Raw genomic sequence first — 5686 nt, 5'->3', positions numbered from 1 at the left:
ACTCTGTAGTACAGCATCCGGAAGTACCAAATTTCTTTTGGTTATATCATACAGTCTGAAAATAGTATGACTATGCATGAAGTGTGTATATTCATGGTAGTGCATGCTGGAACTCTAGCTGGTAATTATGTACGAAACACTCATTCTTTATTAATCACTTGTTTCTTATTACTGACACCAACCATCATCATGAACAACACGTTAATTATTAATTTCACTGTATCCTATCATTACCTTGGACCTCTTGTCCTGATCACTAATTTCGATTCCATCGCCTGCATAAGTATGGCATACCCCTGAAAAGAAAATCATTCTACCATTGTTACATATTCTCTTTACAAATTTACGCACACAATATTGAACAATATGAACATATCGGCATTAGTTAGGGGTTGGCTTAGACAAATTGTACCTTGGAACGGATGTAGAGGCATACAATGTAACAACTGTGTTTGATACATATATATCGACACAATGCCCAACAAATAGCAGCGTTCGAAATACCTGCCTGCCCTACAGCCCGGGACGGGATATTTTCAACACGGACTTTCACATTCTCAAATTCACCTGCCCCACGGTCGGGTTAAAATTTAGACATGTATATGAAGATATATCAGTATTAATTCACTCGTAAAAATAAATTGATGATAAACTACGTCGCTTGTATTATTTGCGGGAAGGTAAGTTTTGGTCAGGGCTGGCAAGTTTTACATCTAACCAGTCCTGTGGTCTGGCTGTTATTTTTGGGAGTTGCAAATAGTCATAGTCATTTCGGACAAAAAGTTATGAAGTCACAGTACAGTAATACTTACAACGGCGTTGAGGTGGGACATTGCTCTGCTCCTCTCAAGTTTCTTTCCTTTAAAGAAGAGCAGATGCCGCTCATACTCATTCGGTACTTCTGATGTTGTTTCTGTCGGATAATTGTACAATCATGGAACATCTTCTTCAATTACTTTTTCCACCTGAAGGTTCGAAAAGAAAATCTTGTTGCAAAGGTTATCCAGTGTGCATAAATACTAGTACTAGTACAATACTAAAGAAGAAAAGGTGATTAACATCAAAATCAACATCCAATCATTCCATTCATGTACATCCCCTAATTAGTAACTTACAGTTATGTCAGTATATATTTAAGCTGATGAAGTAGGTGAATATATTTCAATATTCATACCACGTTCCGGAATTGTGATCGCTCCACAGTCTTCAGCTCCTCCAGATCATCAGCAAGTATAGTCACCTGCTGATCACCGAACTCAGCCATGTCCACTACGGGAACCGCTAATTGTATTAAAGAAACATATTCATTAAAACAGTATGCTAACTCCATGGAATCTCTCAAACGTTAACCCCCCACCCCCCTCACACACATAGACACACCATTACTCTCTCTCGCTCTCTCAAACACACACACATACACACACTTGCCTCAATTTACCCTTTTCTGGGAAATGATATACCCACTTAAAGCTGTTCGTCTCGCTGTCGCCTTTTCCGCACATCCTTCGCTGAAATAGTAGTGAATTAGAATTAGTTCCTGGTACATCCAATGCTGCACAAGCTCACAGAGGTATTACAGTTCATTGGTTATAAATTATGCCTAAAACACAGTCGTAATGGTTAAGTGTTAATAACAGGCACTTTGAAAATGCTTTGGCAGCTTTCGTTTATAATTGTCACAAGTGAAAGGTAGCATACCGTTTCAGCTGAACCTCAGGAGACTGCTTCTAAATGGAACAGAAACGTGTTTTATTCATGCACAAACAAAAGAACACTGTATTCTTTTACCAAACATTCCATATTTTTAATATGCTCATCCATGCTCTAACCTCTTACAGTTACCGATATGTCATTGATTAGTTTCATGTACCCGTGAATGGATCTTCGCTGGCGTATGTCCGGGGTCGTCTTGTCCGTTTCAATGGCAGCGGTTGGTCAGCACACCCTGAATCGGAAAATCTTTTCTGATATAGAAACAAAACATACGTATTTCTATGGCTGTATATCATTACCACAATTATTACTTACAACTGATTACTGATTAAATTACGTCAGTTTCACATTCACTTATGAAGCCCGAAAATGTGCACATGAATACAACATACACAGTGATCGGAATCAGGCGCGTATCAAGTCAATTCTTTCGCGTAAACCCGATAGGTCGCGCAGCTTTATAGGTAGATAGTTTTGAGGGCTTGCCCAACTTTCATGGGGATCTTTACCAAAAATCATGTGTAAGCCCGGAGTTTGTTTAATGGTAGCTGCGCCCCTGGGAATATCATCATCGCAAAGTTGTGGAGATAAAGTGGCCTATTGACTTCCAAATAGCTAGATATTTCTCATGTTGGTATATTTGCTCTAGTGTAAAGACCATGCCATGTGGAACCATGTAGATGTGTGACATTGATTCATATAGTCAATGAGCCTTTATTAATAACTGGGTATATCTGTATCTGTTTAGTTACCGTTTCAGTTCTTTTCAATGGCCATATTTAGTTTAGCTGTTACATACACCTGTATCAATCTGGATTGTCAATCTTTCGATATAGCACTTTGTTATTAGAGCCACGTTTCTCATTCTGAATATAATACATGCAACTCTGCTAAACGTATTTCCACACTTCATGAAATGGAAAAATATGTATTTCAATCTAGGACACATATTATGTCTTACCGCCGGAACTTGCTCTCTCAGTCCGTATTTTCTTGGTACGTCATGTGTGGTATTCTGAAATGTAAAGCGTTTTCGTGCAAGCATGTGTAAATAAATACCTGTTCTATCAGAACGTGTATCTATCTATGTTCTATCAACGTCACAATCTTCCTGAATACCCAAATAGACGTACCTTCGGTTTCATATCCTTCCCTGCATTCAAAATTTCTTCAGCAATGAAAGAACGGCAACTGCTCGGGTCAACCTGCAAAAATGTCATAATTGCTTTTTAGACATACATATATGTCAGTTTGCTGGCTGTCCGTCAAAAGTAAAATACACTGTATGTTGAGCAGAAACAAATAATTGAACTATGGAAATGGGCAATACAAAGTAGTTGATATGGGCGAATACCATAATTGTCACGTCTACACCTGACGCATCCACCAATTTTACTGCGGTACTCTTTTTATGAACACGTGACCCTGTTCGTGTGCGTGGCTGTTTACGGTTGAAGCCACCAATTCCAATATCACAATGTAACACTACAAAGAGCTGTTTTGACACGAAATGTCCTGCAAAATGCATCGACACCAGCTGACCTTAGTCCCATCAGCTCTTGAAAGAAATCTTCGTGTCTTGAGAAGTCAACCCCAGAATGTTCAGCAGCTGGGTGCCATGTTGGTACAGCAATGGCGCAGGTTGCTAAAAGTTAGTTTCATGGATGTTAGGCAGTCGATGACACAACGTTGCCTAATCCTGTTTAAGTGTACGCTCATTACGTCCGTAAAATAGCCACATGTATCCGTTAACATCACACTTTGTTCTGTTTGGGTATGTTTGGGACATATAGTAACACATGTGAAGCTTGTTCTTTTTGTTCAGACCATTAGAGACAGAACACAAACGTCAAAAAGGTCACACCTTTTTGTCCTTCCTGCATTCGTTCCAAGCATACTGAAACAAGTAAACGATGCTCAGTGTGACCCTTACATTAGTAAGTATACTTTCATTTATGTAAAAATTTAAATATTTTCTGAATAAGTAAAAGTGAAATATGCAGCCATTAATTCAGTAAAACGTTTACAAAACCCTTTTCAACACATCACTGTACTCACTATGCACACGTAAACCCCACAGCTAGTATTGTCCTTCTGTGTTGTGTACCCATGACCGACTTCTACGTTAAAGTGTGTTGGGTCAATGGCATCATCCGGTACATTCTGAAGTCTGTATTCCATGTACTCCTTTCATAGAAACATACCAAAGCAATGAGAGTAGAACCCGACAGATAACTCAACAATGAATAGACATAGACTAGGAGGCGTGAAGGTAGTTACCCTCCGTATGTGTGAGTGCGTGCAAGTATAATGTCCTCGTAGGTGTCAGAACAGGGCATGTACTAAGTCAACAATCATACCTTGTGATGTTGACCACCTCTTCATCAAATGTCCGGTTCATGGGGTCATAGAAACGCATTTGTTTGGTTTGTACATCCAAAACCTGAGTTAGAAGAATAAGTGTTATATATTATATGGCGATACACCTGGCATTTCCCTTTCCCACTGAATAATACATTTGCTCCAAAATACAATATAAGGCTGCTGAAACGCCAGAAACACATCACTATTGGCGATAACCACAGATTACGACAAGTTACATTTAGTCATGACATCTGGATCAGACTCGGTGACAGGAAATCACAAAAGTTTAATCACTGCTGAAATTCAACACGCGTCCCAGACACATATAGCTTATAAGTCACCACTCTTACTGTCTTAAATACCCAGGAAATACCAATTACCAACAATGTCCAATGGCTGCCCTGTCTATGAATCGGTATAAGCACTTTTTCTGCGTCTGAGAGTTTTTCCTGAAATATAACGAATATTGTCTGTTACATTTGGAACAATATTCGTTCTGAGGTGCCATCTTCATAATGCAGTAGTATTTGCAACATAGCAGTTACATAGTGAACGAATCGCCATATTGTGGCATTACACAACAAACAAACAAACAAATTATAATGCGATCAACAATGAATTTGTTATATTCGTAGGAAATAATTCAATTCCATAATTAGTCATTGCCGACGTTTATCAACTGTTGCAGTGTATATTATCTCACAGGTATGTACTGTACTCAATATCAATTCATCACCTTTTGTAGAAGTGCCACTCTGTGACTCCTTCCCGACTTGAAATTTCGCCATCCCTCTATAACCTGAGTTGATAAAGCTACATTTCTTTCCTTACACTGAAGCAAATAACACGAAAAATAGAACATGTTATATACTAAAGGACGAATATTGTTTACCGTATGTAATTGTATACATAAATACAACATTCAGTCATATTGTATATTCTTTGAACAAACGAGTCGACATCTTGTCTTGTTGTTATTTCTAAATTGCCTTGTAGGTTAAAAATCCTTCCACCCACCTCTCGTCCTTGACACAGCACATACAGGAAGGCATGTATTATCTGCAAAAGAAACGTATTTACTATTATTGTTACTTGTTTTTTCTCTTTTTATCAGCGTGTAACAAACCGCTTATACTGTCTTTTACACATACCTGATCATTCACCCAGCCAACCATCCATCTCATCTCTTTCTCTATTTTGTCTCTCATTTGGTCTTCGGTTTCTTTCGGAAGCCTTGGTGCTATCGTCAGGATATCCAGTTTTGAAACTCTATAGGGACCTATGGACACGACTATGTCGTCCAGTTGTCTGTTATCATTGCAGATATCTTGAAACTGAAAATAATTACATTAAAGCTATTATGAAAACAACGGTATAGCTGCATCAGGCAAGGTTAGGTCCCCAATGTATTCTGTACTTCACATTATGTATTTTTAAGTCACAAGTGTACCGCACTGTAACCATTAAATCATTGCATCATCTCTACGATGCGATACATTGAATCATCCTCACCACATCAAGTTTAGTTGATGTTGATTCTGCTGAATTTGCTTGTTCTTGGATACACTCCAGCTGACCTAACATGACAATATGACGAATTGTTAGAGTA

The 5686-nt window shown here is 38.5% G+C and overlaps 2 long non-coding RNA genes across 2 annotated transcripts; both read right to left on the bottom strand.

The window, feature by feature from the left end:
* Positions 1-1334, bottom strand: LOC124258453. The gene is made up of 3 exons (XR_006893598.1): positions 1175-1334; positions 813-965; positions 1-55 (listed from the first exon to the last, which is right to left on the bottom strand). It is a non-coding gene; the product is annotated as an uncharacterized LOC124258453 (long non-coding RNA).
* A 1512-nt stretch (positions 1335-2846) lies between these two features.
* LOC124258455 lies at positions 2847-4498 on the bottom strand. The gene is made up of 3 exons (XR_006893599.1): positions 4458-4498; positions 4074-4156; positions 2847-2918 (listed from the first exon to the last, which is right to left on the bottom strand). It is a non-coding gene; the product is annotated as an uncharacterized LOC124258455 (long non-coding RNA).
* Between the last annotated feature and the right edge of the window lie 1188 nt (positions 4499-5686).

The sequence above is a fragment of the Haliotis rubra genome, unplaced genomic scaffold, assembly GCF_003918875.1.
Source record: "Haliotis rubra isolate DU_JTF1 unplaced genomic scaffold, ASM391887v1 Scf694, whole genome shotgun sequence".
NCBI lineage: Eukaryota > Metazoa > Mollusca > Gastropoda > Lepetellida > Haliotidae > Haliotis > Haliotis rubra.
The sequence above is the reverse complement of the archived record's forward strand: the minus strand, read 5'-3'. Positions and strand labels throughout refer to the sequence as shown.